This window comes from Poromitra crassiceps (assembly GCF_964638095.1).
Source record: "Poromitra crassiceps genome assembly, chromosome: 6".
In the NCBI taxonomy this organism is placed as follows: Eukaryota; Metazoa; Chordata; class Actinopteri; order Beryciformes; family Melamphaidae; genus Poromitra; species Poromitra crassiceps.
In genome coordinates this window covers 42193937-42211817 of record NC_139627.1, presented here as the reverse complement: position 1 = coordinate 42211817, position 17881 = coordinate 42193937, and the positions used below count along the sequence as shown (strand labels likewise).

Here is a 17881-nt window from a genome sequence, read left to right as displayed (position 1 = left end):
TGAATAGTTGAAAAGACAACCGCTGGTTAAAATCCCCCACAGCCTTGCTATTATCAGAGGCCAGAGAGTAAGAGCTCTGTCTGACAGATGACTGGAGCTTTGACTGCTTTCGCTGGCGCGCAGACACAACGTTTCATTGACAGTCTGAGTAGAGCGACTCGCTCAATGAACAAAGCCATCGGCGGTGCTGACACGCTGATCACGGGGGCCGCGGGGGGAGAAGAAAGAGAGCGAGCGAGCGAGAGAGACTGAGAAAGCGAGAGGGAAAGGAGAGAGAGAGAGAGAGAGTGACATGTTTGTCTAATGTCTGCGGCGCTCACTTCTGTTCTCTGTTGCTCTGCAGATGATGAAACGTCATCAGCGTCCTCATCAGAGCTAATGCGGGACTTGCCATCTCCCGTCTCCCCGCTGAGGAAAGCCCTCCTCTCTGTCACCCTGCTGTCTCAATGACATCGCGCATGTCACCGCTTCAAAAGGGGCTTTTTTTTTTTTTTCTAAGGTCGTCTTAACCTCAGCCTCCAGCCCAATTGAAGCTGTGAAATACACACACTTCATTTACTCTATGTGGCTGCGCTTTTACGCGTCCCCAGGGAGAGTGAAAAGTTGTTTTTTTGCAGTTCAGCAGAAACTTCCCCCTTTTTACTACTCCATATGCCTTTAATCTATAGGTACCAGGGGGCTGTGTCAGCAATTGTCACAGTACTTTATTCACCACAGATCTGTCACCATCAAAGTCTTTTATTATTAATATTATTATTATTATTCATCAAAACCTCAAGAATACTTGAAAATGCAAAGGCAACCTCAGTTCTAGAATATGTTAAGGTGATCATCATCATCATCAGTAAGTGGAAAAAACAGAGGTAGTCAAATTGGCAGGGACCGGTTGCACAAAACACCTTGAGTTAAGATTTTCCTTAGAGTCCAAGTTAAGGTGTCCATAAAATAAAATTGGTTGCACAAAACACCCTTAAGTCTTCTCCTTAAGGTTAGACATTTTAAGGAAAACGTAAGCACAAGACTTGAGACTTGAGGCAGGACTCAGAAGTCCTGTCGTTCCTGAATGCCCCACTTTGTAACAGTAATTAAACGTCTTTACAGCCTGGACCGAAACACGATTTTGGTCTATATAGCTAATTTCACCTTTTCATAACAACTGTGGGGGGTAATATCTTTTATAACTCGCCCGTTTGGAGTAAAATAGATGATAGAAAAGGGGGTGATTGACAGATCGCCTGTCCAGTGATCGCGCAGCTTGCCGATCACAGACCAATAGCAGGCGGAGCTACGGCTCTGGGAAACTCCCATCTCACGTGAGGTGCGGAAGGACTCAACCCATTCCCTGATGGTGACGGCCAACGTTTGAACTCCGCCAGGGCGAAGAAATTTACACACAACTCAATATAAAAAAAACGCAGTCCCATGCAGCTGATACAAACAGCTGTGTTTCCATGTACTCTATGTTCTCATTGCGAACTGTATAGTGAGACAAAATGAACGAATGTGGCCAATGTCCCTACGTCACTGTTGAAACACAGCTGGCTTGGACGCATACTGTGACTATCAACCTATTCTAATAACAGGTACACGTATTTGAATGTTAAAGCAATCGGTGCCAGAGAATGAAATGAAATGAATGAAACATGAAAAGGCTGTGAGAAAGCAGCTTACAAACCTCTGCCCAAACACCCCAGTCATGCTGCAGGCGCAATATGTCACCAAGAAGCACAGCTCAATTTGTTTATGTCTAAAGTGTTTTTTCAGTGAGGAATAATTGAGGATAAGAGTTATATTTCGACCCACACTCAATAGAGGACCATGGTTTTTGCCAATTAAGTGGCCTGGGCATATGAGGATTTGAAGACATTATCCTCACACTTTCTCTCCGTTGGCATTTCACACTAAACTAATGCTTGAGAACACATTGATCTCGCCTCACGGGGGAAGCTTTACACCACCTGCGTCCCAATTACTGGCATAGGCTTGTTCCTCTCTGACACAGTCTGAGGGAAAACACTGGATCGGCCACCAGTCATGACAGAGGAGCTTAGGGGAGGTCAATTTTGCGCGGGCAGGACGGGCGGCCTGCCAGCTCCCAGCCAAACATAGCTGCACTGCACTGAGGCAGATTTACCGGCTGCTCCCTTGGCGTCTGCAGGCCTCTCTCTGTTTGTCTTGTCTCTCCAGTGGCTGACTGAAGACCTTGCTCGCCCAACAAAAACACTGTCAGGGATAGCTCAGCCAGGCATGAAATTGATTTTGTATTAACAAACAAGGGGATCTGTTTCTCCCGTACAGTTAATCAAATCATTTCGAGGAATGAGGGGAAGATGAGAGTAAAATCATTAACTTGCAACGGTAAATCACGTTCACTGCCAACCTGTTGTCCCATTAACCCTGAAACCTGTTCAATAGCTAATTAAGGCAATTACTTCAGGCATGACACGCCAGTTAATCATGAATGACTGGCTCATTTATAGTGGTGGCTTCATTACCATTGGCAGCCCTCACTGATGCCCCCCCCCCCCATTTTCCAATCTCCCCACACACACACACACACATGCACGTGCACACACACACACACACACACACACACACACACACACACACACACACACACACACATGGCAAATACTTGACGGTTGCCCTGCCTCCCATGCTCTCCCTATTTACAAGGCTATCATGATTTGAGTGAATGCAGCCAGGTAACAAAGAAAAGTGCACACAGCCAGAGTGCGGTAATACTAACTGTAAGAGGCATGCTGGAAGTAAGCTACTTTGACATGCTGGAAGTAAGCTACTTTGGCATGTGCGCTTACAGAACAGATTGCTCCTTTTAAATTACCATTAATGGATGGAGACCATCTTGCGATGGGATCACATCAGCCGCGATGCCGGGGGCAAACGAACGTGAGCCAGGGGTATAAAAAGTGTTTTTGTGTGGGGGCAATGTGTGTATGTGTGTATGGAGGGGGGGGGGATAGGTGGCCCTCGCATCACACCCATTTTCTAACTCTACCTTCATTTTTATGTTGACTACACACGTGTAAAGTCTTGTGACTGCATCTTGCATGGTTTTGACACTATTGCGTTTACAAAATCTGTCCACAGACAGACAGACATATAGAGAGGCAAAGTGAAACGTCACTTCCTGCTTCAGCACTGTACCAGAGTTTTTCATCCGCCATTTATTTTCCCATAGACATTTCGTAAAATGCTTATAAAAATAGTTTTACTTGGTCAAACCAAACGGTTCAGATCTATTTAGAAACAGGAGAGACCACATAACATTTCACTCGGACCAAAACATTAAACACTGCGGATTTAAAGAAAATATTTTTTCTATGTTGTTTTTTTTAGTTTTGGTCCGAGTGAAATGTTCTATGGTCTCTCCCGATTCTAAATATAGGTGAACTGTTTGGTTTGAACAAGTAAAACTATTTCTATACGGATTTTACGAAATGTCTATGGGAAAATAAATGGCAGGTGAAAATATCTGGTACAGTGCTGAAGCAGGCAGTAGGCGGTCACTTTGCCTCTCTAAACACCTGGCGAAGTGAAGTCAAAACGGCTTCTGTGGTAGTTGCCGCAACAGCAGTCTACAATAATGTAGGTGTCTCTAGGACCACATTTTTGCCATAATGACACACACACACACACACACACACACACACACACACACGCACACGCGCACACAATGTGAAAACGATACCAGCCCCGCTGTTGCGGCTGGTAAAACCGCTAAAGATCGACACTAGTTTCACACTCCCATGCATTAAATGTGGCCGTGTGTTAACACTGTGAAGAGAAAGGGCGGACAAGCTTGGGAGTGGCATTTGGTCCTGCTTGGTCTCTCTCTCTCTCTCTCTCTCCGGAGCTGTCCGTGGTGCTGAACACGGCTGCGGTCTCCCTCTAACAGTGTGCTCAGTGCGCTCTGACACCTACCTTGTCAGCAGTTACCGTCTCATCCCGTTTGAAGGACTGACTCTGACACACAGCTGTGTGGAGGGAGGGAGGCCTTCGTAGTGAAGTGTCCTGAGTGGGAGTATTGATTTTGCTGTTTGTCTCCTCTGACTGCAGCAAGGCCAGCTCCGTGGTCCCTCTCCTCTCCCCTCTCTGTCCTCCCTGTGTGCTCCTATCATCACAAGCAGCTATAGCGCCCTGCTCCTATATATATGCGCCGGGGGGCCCCTATGCTGCTCGGGCCCGGCTGCCGAGCACTCGAGCCCGGGCAGAGGCCGCTCATCCCCGCGCAGTTAAATGTCACTCTCTTCCCTCCCTCCGCTGCACATCAATAACTGCAGCTGGCGCGGCGGGACACCTCCTCTCGCTCATTCCATTTCCATTTCGCACCCGTGAATACAAATTTCCGGATGACCTGCCACTCTGTCAGCCTACCGCTGTCCCACTGAACTGAAGGCTCCTAATGTGGGCTGACATTAAAAAGCTGTGATGTATATTCCGCTGCGGCTCACAGGCGTCGCACTGAAACACACAAAAAAAGCCCCACCTCAACGCAGCCTGGCTGCTGCGACAGCTTTGACTTTGATCTACTTTCATTAGACGACACTGGCTGACAGCTTTACCGCTGTGATTGCGAGTGCGGCACCTTAATTAAAAACAGCGATGGTTACCCTCCCTTAGACGTTGTTTGTCTTCTTAACATGTGGAAAAGCACAGCCATTCATCAGAGGCGTGTAAAAACACAGGCACGTGCGTGTTTGTGTTTGCGTTAGCTTATCAAGCATCGGTGCAAAAGGTCCGGGGGGAGCCTGTTTCTTTGGCTATGCTTTTAAACAATTAGAGCAGATATGTGGAGGTACTATGTGGAGAGCGGGGAAGGGAATCCGGCAAAAAGAAAAGCACCTTGCTTTGTCACACTGTGCTCTTCAATGTAAATGTCAGAGAGATTTATCCCGGGCTACGACTCCCTGTGGACAAAACGTGTTTTGCATTAAGAGACAGCAGGAGGCAGCTGGATTATACACAGGACCCCCCACACATGACACGGACATATATACTGCAGAGCAACATTATACATCCCATCAGCATGTGTAACTATGGCAATAGATGACAGTTGCAGTGTCTACAAATAGACATGGAGACATGGCAAGCAACAGGTTATGCAGTAAATACAGCAGAATCCAACATCAAACTCTTTACTCTTCACAACAAATACAATAGGGATAATAACTATAGATAATATACTTTCACTCAGTAACAGTCACTCAGTGGCAGTACGGACAGAGACACACTTCCTGAATGGTATTGCATCAAGGAATCTTTTTATATCAACGACATAAAAGTGGATTTTATGCAACACGTTGGAAGCGGCAACATCTGTTATTTAGAAGAAGAGGATGTTATGCATCGGATAGCGTCTTCACTTCAAGTTTCTGGCTCAGGTAAGGACTCGTTTTAAGACCTAGACGCGAGATCTGCGCGATTGTCTGATGGGAAATGCTATGTGGGTCCACGGGCGCTAATGCTCAGTATGAGCGAGAAGTGCCCGTCTAGCAGGGTAACTATAACCCTAGACCTCTGGTTGTGTAAAGAACGACCATAACCCAGGTTGTTCTATTTGCATTTTTTTTCAAACAAATGTTGGAAATGCGGCAACGCTTTCAAATGAAATGTTTTAAATTTTAAGTTGGAAGCTCCTGTGGTTGGAGGACTCGTTGAAATGTTGATATGCAACATAGTTGGTTCAGAAACGTTTGCAGAAACGTAAAACGGCAACATTTTATTCTGGCGACTGGGTTACGTTATGAACATTATGGAAGGGCCGGGGCTCTGATGCTGAGGGAACATAGGGCTGAGGGAACATAGGGCTGAGGGAACATATGGCTGAGGGAACATAGGGCTGAGGGAACATAGGGCTGAGGGAACATAGGGCAGAGGGAACATAGGGCTGAGGGAACATAGGGCAGAGGGAACATAGGGCTGAGGGAACATAGGGCTGAGGGAACATAGGGCTGAGGGAACATAGGGCTGAGGGAACATATGGCTGAGGGAACATAGGGCTGAGGGAACATAGGGCAGAGGGAACATAGGGCTGAGGGAACATAGGGCTGAGGGAACATAGGGCTGAGGGAACATAGGGCTGAGGGAACATAGGGCTGAGGGAACATAGGGCTGAGGGAACATATGGCTGAGGGAACATATGGCTGAGGGAACATAGGGCTGAGGGAACATAGGGCAGAGGGAACATAGGGCTGAGGGAACATAGGGCTGAGGGAACATAGGGCTGAGGGAACATAGGGCTGAGGGAACATAGGGCTGAGGGAACATAGGGCTGAGGGAACATAGGGCTGAAGGAACATAGGGCTGAAGGAACATAGGGCTGAGGGAACATAGGGCTGAGGGAACATAGAGCTGAGGGAACATAGGGCTGAGGGAACATAGGGCTGAGGGAACATAGAGCTGAGGGAACATAGAGCTGAGGGAACATAGGGCTGAGGGAGCATAGGGCAGAGGGAACATAGGGCTGAAGGAACATAGGGCTGAAGGAACATAGGACTGAGGGAAAATAGGGCTGAGGGAACATAGTGCTGAGGGAACATAGGGCAGAGGGAACATAGGGCTGAAGGAACATAGGGCTGAAGGAACATAGGGCTGAGGGAACATAGAGCTGAGGGAACATAGGGCTGAGGGAACATAGGGCTGAGGGAACATAGAGCTGAGGGAACATAGAGCTGAGGGAACATAGGGCTGAGGGAGCATAGGGCAGAGGGAACATAGGGCTGAAGGAACATAGGGCTGAAGGAACATAGGACTGAGGGAAAATAGGGCTGAGGGAACATAGTGCTGAGGGAACATAGGACTGAGGGAACATAGGGCTGAAGGAACATAGGGCTGAAGGAACATAGGGCTGAGGGAACATAGTGCTGAGGGAACATAGGACTGAGGGAACATAGGGCTGAGGGAACTTAGGGCTGAGGGGACTTAGGGCTGAGGGAACATAGGACTGAGGGAACATAGGACTGAGGGAACATAGGGCTGAGGGAACTTAGGACTGAGGGAACATAGAGCTGAGGGAACAGGGCTGAGGGAACTTAGGACTGAGGGAACATAGGGCTGAGGAAACCTAGGGCTGAGGGAACTTAGGACTGAGGGAACATAGAGCTGAGGGAACAGGGCTGAGGGAACTTAGGACTGAGGGAACATAGGACTGAGGGAACATAGGACTGAGGGAACATAGGACTGAGGGAACATAGGACTGAGGGAACTTAGGACTGAGGGAACATAGAGCTGAGGGAACAGGGCTGAGGGAACTTAGGACTGAGGGAACATAGGGCTGAGGAAACCTAGGGCTGAGGGAACTTAGGGGTGAGGGAACATAGGGCTGAGGGAACATAGGACTGAGGGAACACAGGGCTGAGGGAACTTATGGTTGAGGGTACATAGGGCTAAGGGAACTTAAATGAATTATAGGCAATGTGTCTGTGTGCTGTGAGCATGACTCCGGATTCGGGAAGGACTTAGCTGCAGCCACACTGATCCATCGGAAAGGATAGACTTCTGTCCATTGGGTTGTTTTGGAAGTCACTGCTATTAATAATAATAAAAAAAAGTCTGATTTGCAGTGATGAATCTGTTTGTCCAGAAAAAGGTTGATGTGTCCTGTGGCCTCTGTGTTTCAGCAGGCTACTATCTCTGCTACTGGCTGCTGGCTCTCATGGCCTGTGCTGCCCACAGTGTCTCCTACATCGACAGGTTCATGCTCTTCTGGGAATGCAGATAGAGCATGTAGAAACAATGGCATAATTGGCTGAGGGCAAAGCTACACTCAGGTCACGGTGTTCCTCTCTCGCTGCCAAAACATTTCCTAACTCGTTCTGACCAGCCCACTGCTACTGATGTCCCAGGGGTCCTAGCGCCAGTCTAACAAGTGCCTACATTTAGGGGGAGGGGGAGAAAAAATACGAATTCCAAAATAGAAAACCAAACACCTACCCAACTAACACATATCCAAATAGTCTCATATTCGGGTGCAGCCTTAAATAGAACATTGTGGTGCTTGTTTTTGCGGCTGTATCTTTTTGTCCCAGATTGTTGTCAGAATGGTCAAACTGCAAAATATATAGAGAGGCAAAGTGCAACGTCACTTCCTGCTTCAGCACTGTACCAGAGATTTTCATCCGCCATTTATTTTCCCATAGACATTTTGTAAAATTCTTATAAAATAGTTTTACTTCGTTGAACCAAACGGTTCAGCTAACGCTATAATCAGGAGAGACCATAGAACATTTCACTCGGACCAAAACATATATATCTGTGCCGTTTGGTTTCTCTGGTACATCGCTGAAGCAGGAAGTAAGCGGTCACTTTGCCTCTCTATAGTATTATACCCTTTTACAGGTGGCCTACTACTACAAACTAAAATTATCCCTGTGGCGAAATTGTTATGAGTATGAACATGTTTCAAAGTTAAAAGCTTAGCATCTCTCCAATAAATGGCTGAGCAGCATTAAGAATACTTAAGTATAGCTTTTAGCATATCCCTCTGTCTCACCGCTATGTGATAGGTGTCAGGGGTCGGAGGGCACATTGTCACATGCTTTTTGGTTCTGCGCTTCACTGTCCGGATTCTGGGATAAGATATTTGACTGGTACTCGAAGGCTTATAAAATAACCCTTGAGCCCGAAGCAGAACTTGCCATCTTCGGCTGCTCGGAACTCTGTCTGGACTTCCCCACAACTGTGCAGCAATCTCTGACGCAAGGGACAATTGTTGCCAAAAAACTAATCTTGAAAGAATGGAAGTCTTCTACTTGACCTCTGTTATACGGATGGAGAGGATTAGGTTCCTGAGGAGCGACTCACTAAAGAAATTCTTTGCCATTTGGGGCCCGTTTCTAGCCTACCTTGTTGAGGTTGCGGGAGACGGATGAGCACAATAATCTCGTAAAAATATAAGCACTTACACGACTGGTAGCACTGAATGTTGAAAATGTGTATTTATTTTGATTTTGTTGTTGTTTGTTTGTTTGTTTTTGTTTTTTCCGTTCTGTGTCTGAGCCTGTTTGTCTTGTTCATATGTTGTTCTGAAAAACTGAAAATAAAATATATATATGAAAAAAAAAAGTATAGCTTTTAGCTCAGCTTTCCTTGCAGGACAAAGGAAGAGCCCAGCTGCGTGAAGGCACATTATTTCATAGCCTGAAAACACCACCCCCAACTGGGAAAACCATTACCGCGGTTCATTTCTGATGTTAGAGGGTGTAGAGTACAGCCTGTACATGGGGGCCAATGCTGAATTAGAATGTGATGTGGAACAACGGGGATTATTTGAAAACTCTGGTAGGAAAATGTCTACATCCTGGTAAAATGGCCCTTTGATTAATTAACGTGTACCTGTTCGAGAGCCACAGACATGAGTAAGAAGGAATATAGGAAGAAGAAATCGCCGAGACAGCCAGAGAGGTGTAATCAAAACCTTGTCGTGAATCTGGCCCTGGATGTGAATAAATTACAGTCCATTTCAAGAGAACAAAAACGTAAACAAAAAAAAGTTCTGAAAATAAAGAGGCATAAATACCACTACGATTTTTCTAGGACTTGTCCCAAAGTCTCTCCAAACCAAACCCCCTCGTCTCCAGTCCGTTCTCGGCCTCTCCTCCTCATAGTTTTTCTTTGGAGGCATTCCCTTCTTATAGAATGAATGGATGTGGTAAGACTCGACAATGCTGCTTTTTATGGACCTGGATGGATTGTATGTAAGCTGGGAGATTGGGTTCAGTGTTCCCTGTGGACGGAGGCCTTTGGTGTTGGGTGATAAATGCCTCCTGTGTGGTAATACAGCGTGATTAACGGACACAGCCCAAAGGCTGATCCCCCCCCTTTCCTTCCTCACTGCACCTGAATCAATCATCGACATGGAAAAGGCCCCAGTCTAGCCGCTTAGAGCTCGGCTCTCCTTCCTCAGTTTTAGGAGAGCAGAGCCGGCTACAGGAGTGACACTGAAACACAGGTAAATGCAGTACGAGTAGATCAGACGTACGGAAGCGTTTGCTGCAGTTGGTGCATTTTTTTTCACTCACTCCTACATTGTGCAATATTAGGCCCACATGCACAAACACATGTTCAAACATAATGTGTGCCCACACAATCACAAATACAAAACACGTAAGTTGATAAGCTGGATGTTAGATCTACTGTGCTGAGGTAAAGTAGTGTCTAGTGTATTAAGTAAGAACCTGCCACTGCCAAATTAAATTTAGATCTGATATAATTGAAGTGGATAACACACTCCAGGCTGTGAGTGTGCTGAGGAAATCCGATGCAAAACTGAAGCCCAGTGCTCCTCAAGAGAAAAGAAAAACACATTATCATACATTATTTACCACAAGACATCCCGGTGGAGATTTGACCGCTTGGAAAAGTGCATGCTTATCTTTTGTTTAATTTGACTGTTTCCCTCTGTCTTCATATACACAGTATTTTGGAATGCAAGTTGTTTTTCTCATTAAGAATGTTGATCACAAAGAGCTACGACCTTAAAAAACAAATAGTGTTTTATTCTGTTCAAAAGATCATGCATATTTTGAGACTTATTTGAGTAAAAAAAAGAAAAGAAAAACAAACACAAAGAACTTCTTCATTTACTGATGCACTACATAATTGCCCCCCCCCCCCCCCCGAAAAGGAGAGAGAGAGAAAGAGAGAGAGAGAGAGAGAGAGAGCGAGAGAGAGAGAGAGAGAGAGAGAGAGAGAGAGAGAGAGAGAGTGAAAAGAAAAAACATCAGGCTAAAACAGCACATACATTCTTGTAATGCAGAGGTGTCAAAGTAGTAAGGTCAAATTCAAAAGCGTTCAGTTGCAGCGTTGCTCCTCATTGAGCAGCTTACATGATCAGATTTGATGTTGGGCCCAGCATCAATAAAAGCAGGCAGCAGCACTTTTACAAATAGCCGTGAAACCATATCATTGGAGGGGAGATTATGGCGGTGCCATAAGCACTCAAATCAATCCCTGAGTATTTCTGTGCAAGTCGATAGTGGACCCAGGTGAGGCCCATTAGTCATGTTGGCACCCTACATTGCACTCCGGGGCCTGAAACAATCCTACCAACTTCGGTGCACACCGGCACGCAAAGTTCCCAAACACACCCAATTTGGCAGGTCTGAGGCTTTTGGAGTCAATGGTTGACCACGCCCATTTAGGAGACTTGCTGCTACCATTTGTTAGAATTGGCGGAGCCTGCAGTGACCCATCTAAAGTAGTATAATATCTATCTATGATAGAGCCCAGTATAGGCTACTGGCTTCCATCTTTATGTGACTGTACACAGTAATGCTGTCGTTCTGCTTGCTGAAACCACAATAATTTATTCTATCGCACCATCTGTGTTTATATCCTGAAATGTTTAACAAAGACACAATGTACTCCCTGTTGACATTATATATATATATATATATATATATATATGGTAACGATTCGATTCCACGATGCATCTCGATACAGCTCTCAAAGTATCGCAGCTCCAAGTATCATCCTCAATTTTCTATATTGCTGCACATGGCTACTTTTTCATCAATTAATACAAGCAGTCAGATAAATATCAACTCCCTTTTTATTTAGAAAGCACTTTAAAATCTGAATGTCAACATACATTTTAAACATAAACGATTCAACAATTCATCTGTCAACGAGATTCGATTCAATTTGATTCCACGTGCCCATGCATGCGATGCGATGCATCTTAAAAACTATCAGTTTTGACACCCTATTCAATAGGGTCAATAGCTAATAGGGCCTATTGTTATAATTAATTTGTATTCATTGTATTGTTAAAGGAAGCAATCTAATATAGGCTACTTATCATTCACAACAAAGACAAGAAATGCAAAGGCATCCAGTGTTAGGACAACTTCCTTCAACCGCCCTCAAAGAGAGTAATAAAGTAAACAAATCATGCCTGAAATCCCAAAGATGAGAGGGGAAACCTGCATAGAATGATAAATTAAGCCAAGTCCGTGATCCCTTGCGGAACACTGACTGATGAGGACTAACTGATCCCTAGATTTGTGAGTGGGATTTGAAGCTCTATTTCACAGGCCCTCGTCTGGTGCCTCGGGACCACCAGCTTTCATCGAGGGACATTGGATTCCTATGATGAGGTTGATGTGCTGGATCACAACACGTGCTGGGAAATAATGCTATTTGTTCCACACCAGCACTCTGTGATGCCGCAAGATGTTACTCTACTCTCCAGTGCCATACTGTTGTTAGGAGAGATTTTCAATCCATACTTATTATACTGTGAACTGGGACCCAATTTATAGTGCAATATAGGTGGGTGTGCACAGAAATTGATCTACCGGGGAGCATCCTTTCCCAATGGGAAATAAAACAGTGTTTAGTCAGCATAACGTGGGACACGCCACCACATCGTATCAAATATTCTCTGACTTCCTTCATCAACAATATGCTGGGAGATAAAGAGATGCATAGCAGTAGTTTCAAGAGAGGAATAGTCTGCTAGAGATTAGTTGGGTCATTTCCAGCAGTTCTGTGACCGCTTAAATCGGAGGTTCGTTTCTCAGTTTATTTGTCATCTATGAAGGTCCAAAAAGTCAGTGACTACTAGTCACGACAAGTGAGCACTCTCAAAATTTTTTTTTCAAAAGCTACGTTGCAAGGCACAAACAATATACAGAAAGACAGAAAAACCAGCACTCAAAATAAATCCTTTTGGTTATTTAAAGGTCCCATTCCGTGCAAAAGCTGTTTTTACTTGTAAATGCATATATACTGCTGTCAGCCCTCCCTGTAATGAGTGGTCACACGCTCAGAACTGCCACAGTTGGATTTGTCCCTATACAGCTCTCTCAAGCAGTCTCCTCCAAGCCACACCCCCAAACGCGTCGTTTGCCCAGAGGGGAATCTGGGGGAATCGGGACGTCACTAGCTTCCTCCTGCATACTGCGCGGGTCTCTCTCACACAAGCTACCTGCACCATTTAGTCTATAGCCACAAAATTAACACTTCTAGCTGGAGCGACGCCAACTGTACGTGATCCAGCAACTGCAGAGGTGCATTCGGTAAGTCTAGGCATTTTGAGATGTCCTCTTTAGCGTAGTACCGTTTAGTTAACGATAACTCGCAACCTAGCGTGCTGGTCCACAGACGCTAATCTGATTGGCCGCTGGGAGCCTGGGGCGGGCTCTCCCTCAGCGGCCAATGGGAACTGTTAGTTCTGAATATATTATAGAAACAGGCCGTTCTTGGGAAGCGAGCAGATGAGGAAGTGAGAACTCCGTCACAACAAACGGGTTTGCTATATTTTCGACAGATTAATCCAGAATCATGTTTTATGGACCAGAGACACACGTTTTTAAGAGGTTACAGCTGCACGAATTGGGACCTTTAATACCTTCAGTAGCAGCAGTCAATCAATGTTGATTCTACTGAAGGTATTAAATAACCAAAAGGATTTATTTTGAGTGCTGGTTTTTCTGTCTTTCTTTCATCTATGAAGGTAAAAAAAAGGGGGAAATTCGGCCCAGGACCACGTGCGGCGTGTAGCAACCGCCGGGGGCAGGCGTACCTGTGACTTGGGCACATTATCAAGATAAAGCTGTGGACTTATACTTTTAAAACTCACAACAACTCACCACAGTAAAAAATAATAAAGAGGGTTTCCCTCAACTTATACTTGACACTAACCTTGCATCACCTCCAGGCTCTCCCTCAGAGGAGAATAGAGTACCGCAGGGATGACGTATTTTTGTAGGCTTAACCAGAAATCGCCGCCATTTTGGTTCGTCAGTGGAAAAGTCTATGGGGTTTTAGAATAGGGATTTCACATAAATGCATCAAATAAGGTCTGTGGTTAACAAAGGTTTATGGCAGCGGAATTTGGGTTCAGCAGGATAATCATCACAAACGTTAATCACTGTTATGCCTTTTGAAGCATTAAAATATAAAAATCGCGTTAAAGAAAATGCAATTACGTTCCAAAAGTCATAAATGTTATTCACATTTATGACGATTATTCTGCTGAACCCAAATTCGCGCTCCCATGAAATTTTGTTAACCACAGAGCTGATATGAAGGCATTTGTATGCCTTCATATCAGCTCTGACTCTGTCTTCTAACTCCAGATTTTCACACACTCATCTTAGGAACTCAGGCTTTGCCTCAGGACCTTCTCCAACACCTTCTTCCCATGCCCATACAACCCTGAGGTGTGGTCACTGCCAGTGATCACATGGGGAGAGGTATAAGCTGCTTGGACAAACACGCCTGTGTCCTCACAGTCTAGTACAACAGTATCGTTCCTGGTCCTCAGCTTAGCAAAAAGAGAGAGCAGCATTGTATCTTCCTCTGGATGCTTGAAGAATAGTCCCCACTTGCCACGACATTGGCCAGGTTGGTTGACGGTTCTCCCTTGCACCCGACCAACTTGTGTTTTCAACTGCTACGCAAGCTCAATTCCTAGGGTTGAGACTCTGGAGATGATGCGTCACTTGTCCTCTTCTCCCTACTTATACTCCCACCACTTACTCTGGAGATGATGCACCACTTGTCCTCTTCTCCCTATTTATACTCCCACCACTTATAAAGCCTAAGCTAGGAAGGAGATTGGAACCAGACGATGGCTTGCGCCGCTGGACTGGAATCTCTATTAAGGAAGGACCCCTTCACGAAGGTGAAGGCATGTTGCTTAGGAGGGATGAGGAGCGGAGGAACATGATACGAGGTGCAAGATTGAGGAGGTGTGAGAAACACCGGAAACTTGAAAGAAGAAGAAGAAGAACCAGGTCTAGAGTGAGACCATCCAACTGTGAGAGGTAGCAATGTTCCGCAAGGCATCACCACTTAGCCAATTTTAACTACTATAAGATATATAAACCAAGTCACTACTATAGTGATGTCATATATCACCGATCATATCATAAATCACTGATGATATCACAGACAGTGATGTGAGGGGGCATATATTTTACGTTCACACTCACCATTGATGTCACTCGAGCAAGTTTGATGTAATTGGTGAACATGTCATCAGTGATGTCACTCAAGTAATTGTGATGTCATTAGTGATGTTCAGCGATGTCATTAGTGAGTAATAAATCACTGATGATGTCACAATGGCTCTGTAGCTAGGTAGAGAACAACCTATGACATGGTGCTGTACTTGTGACAGACACTGATGTCATGGACATTGTGACATCTTCAGTGATGTCATAACTCCTTCCCTGCTGAGGTTATAAATTGGACGACTCTTGCTCATAGCCCTGTCAATAAAGCCTGAACCTGTGGCGATAGCCTTTTGTCTGGCGTAGAACTTCAATATCAGGCTTTGACTGTTGGACTGGTAGTCAACATGCATCAGGGCACCTCCGTTGTGATGGGCAACCAAGGGATGGAGGACTTGGTCGACATGCTTCAGGACAGCCCCGTTGTGATCGGCAACCGTGGGATGGAGGAGTTGATCCCGTTGGTCAACCGCCTTCAAGACGCCGTCAGCTCCGTGGGCCACAGCTGCACCTTCAACATGCCGCAGATGGCAGTTGTGGGTGGACAGAGTGCAGGAAAGAGTTCAGTTCTGGAAAACTTTGTGGGCAAGGACTTCCTCCCACGGGGTTCAGGAATTGTCACTCGCAGACCTTTAATCCTTCAGCTTGTTAGTGCTAGCATAGAATATGGTGAGTTTCTCCATTGTAATGGGAAGAAATTCACAGACTTTGATAAGGTCCGCAGAGAGATAGAGGCAGAGACACAGAGACTCACAGGATCCAATAAGGGCATCTCTCCTGTCCCCATCCACCTAAGGGTCTACTCACCACATGTGCTGAACCTGACTCTTGTGGACCTGCCCGGCATCACCAAGGTGCCGCTAGGCGACCAGCCAGCAGACATAGAGTACCAGATACGGGACATGATCATGGAGTTCATCTCTAATGACAACTGTCTGATCCTGGCTGTGACGCCAGCCAACACTGACCTGGCCAACTCTGATGCTCTCAAACTGGCCAAAGATGTCGACCCACAGGGCCAGCGCACCATAGGTGTAATCACTAAGCTGGACCTGATGGATGAAGGGACAGATGCCCGGGAGATACTAGAGAACAGGTTGCTACCCCTGCGCAGAGGTTATGTAGGGGTGGTGAACCGCAGTCAGAAGGACATTGATGGGAAAAAGGATATTAAAGAATCTCTCCATGCAGAGAAAATGTTCTTCCTGTCCCATCCAGCCTACAGACACATGGCTGAGAGAATGGGCACACTGCATCTGCAACGAGTCCTAAACCAGGAACTGACCAATCACATTCGGGAGACTCTGCCGGCCGTCCGTACACATCTGCAGAGCCAACTCCTGGCTCTGAACAAAGAAGCTGAGGAGTACAGACATTATTGTCCTGATGACCCTGCACGCAAAACCAAGGCCCTGCTGCAGTCAATTCAACGCTTGGCAGCTGACTTTGAGAAGCTCATTGAGGGCTCAGGTGACAAAGTAGACACTGTCAAACTGTCAGGAGGTGCTAAGATTAACCAAATCTTCCACGAGCGCTTCCCCTATGAACTGGTCAAGATCGAATCTGATGAGGCAGAGGTGCGGCGAGAAATCACCTACGCCATCAAGAACATCCACGGCATCAGGACAGGTCTGTTCACTCCTGACATGGCGTTTGAAGCCATTGTGAAAAAGCAGATAGTGAAGCTCAAGGGGCCATGCATTAAATGTATTGACTTGGTGGTTCAAGAACTCATCGCCACTGTGTGCCAGTGTACCAACAAGCTTAGTTCCTTTCCCAGACTACGCGAAGAGACGGAGAGAATTGTGACAACAGAAATCCAAAAACAAGAGCATATATGCAGAGACCAGGTCTTGTTGCTCATTGATATACAGCTTGCGTACATGAACACCAACCATGAGGATTTCATTGGTTTCACTCATTCCCAGCAGATGAGTCCAAACAGCAAAAAGAAGAGTGTAGCAGGAATGGCAGGAAACCAGGTTATCCGCAAGGGCTGGCTGACCATCAGCAACATCAGCATCATGAAAGGTGGGGCGAGGGAATACTGGTTCATCCTCACTGCAGAAAGCCTGGCCTGGTTCAAGGATGACGAGGAGAAGGATAAGAAGTACATCCTTCCTCTGGACAACTTGAAGACGAGAGATGTGGAGAAGGGCTTCATGTCCAGCAAATGCACATTTGCCCTCTTCAACACAGAGCTCAGGAATGCGTATAAGGACTATAGGTTCCTGGAGCTGGGCTGTAACTCTCAGGAGGAAGTGGACAGCTGGAAAGCTTCTCTGCTGCGGGCTGGAGTCTATCCTGATAAAGTCAACATGAATGTGCAGGGGAATGGAGCTTGTGAACGCCTCTTCACAGACCCCCGGCTGGAGCGCCAGGTGGAGACCATCCGTAACCTGGTCGACTCCTACATGAACATCATCTACAAGACTGTCAGAGACCTCATGCCGAAGACCATCATGCATTTCATGATCAACAACGTGAAGGAGTTCATCGATTCGGAGCTCCTTTCCCAGCTCTACGCTCTGGGGGAACACTCAGTGATGATGCATGAGTCACCCGAGCAGGACCAGCACAGGGATGAGGTGCTCCGCAAACATGCTGCCCTGAAGGAGGCGCTCGCTATAATCGGAGACATCTCCACCTCCACCTGCTCCACCCGTCTACCTCCACCTGTGGACTGCTCCTGGATGCAGGCCTGCAGGGCCACTTCTCAGCCCAGCCCCGACCCCCCCAAAAAGATAGAGGCTGGTCCCAAGCCCATGACTCATGGTCCTGCCCCCACAACTGATTGGGTGCAGTCTTGGCCTGGGCCCCCCGCTCACCCGGGTGCCGATGGCCACCAGCAGCTTGCTGGCCAACTCAACCGAGCCCCTCCCAGTGTGCCAAAG

The 17881-nt window shown here is 46.3% G+C and overlaps 1 protein-coding gene and 1 pseudogene across 2 annotated transcripts in view; one reads left to right on the top strand and one right to left on the bottom strand.

Annotated features, from left to right (window-relative positions):
• The window catches only part of hs6st3b (heparan sulfate 6-O-sulfotransferase 3b), a gene marked incomplete at both ends in the record, with an annotated part of 101901 nt that overhangs the window by 68273 nt on the left and 15747 nt on the right, over positions 1-17881 (bottom strand). The window lies entirely within an intron of this gene.
• LOC310778739 (dynamin-1 pseudogene) overlaps positions 15335-17881 on the top strand; it is a 2586-nt pseudogene continuing 39 nt past the window's right edge. The window contains exon 1 of the transcript in view: positions 15335-17881. This exon is cut by the window's right edge and continues 39 nt beyond it. The product of the transcript in view is annotated as a dynamin-1 pseudogene (transcript).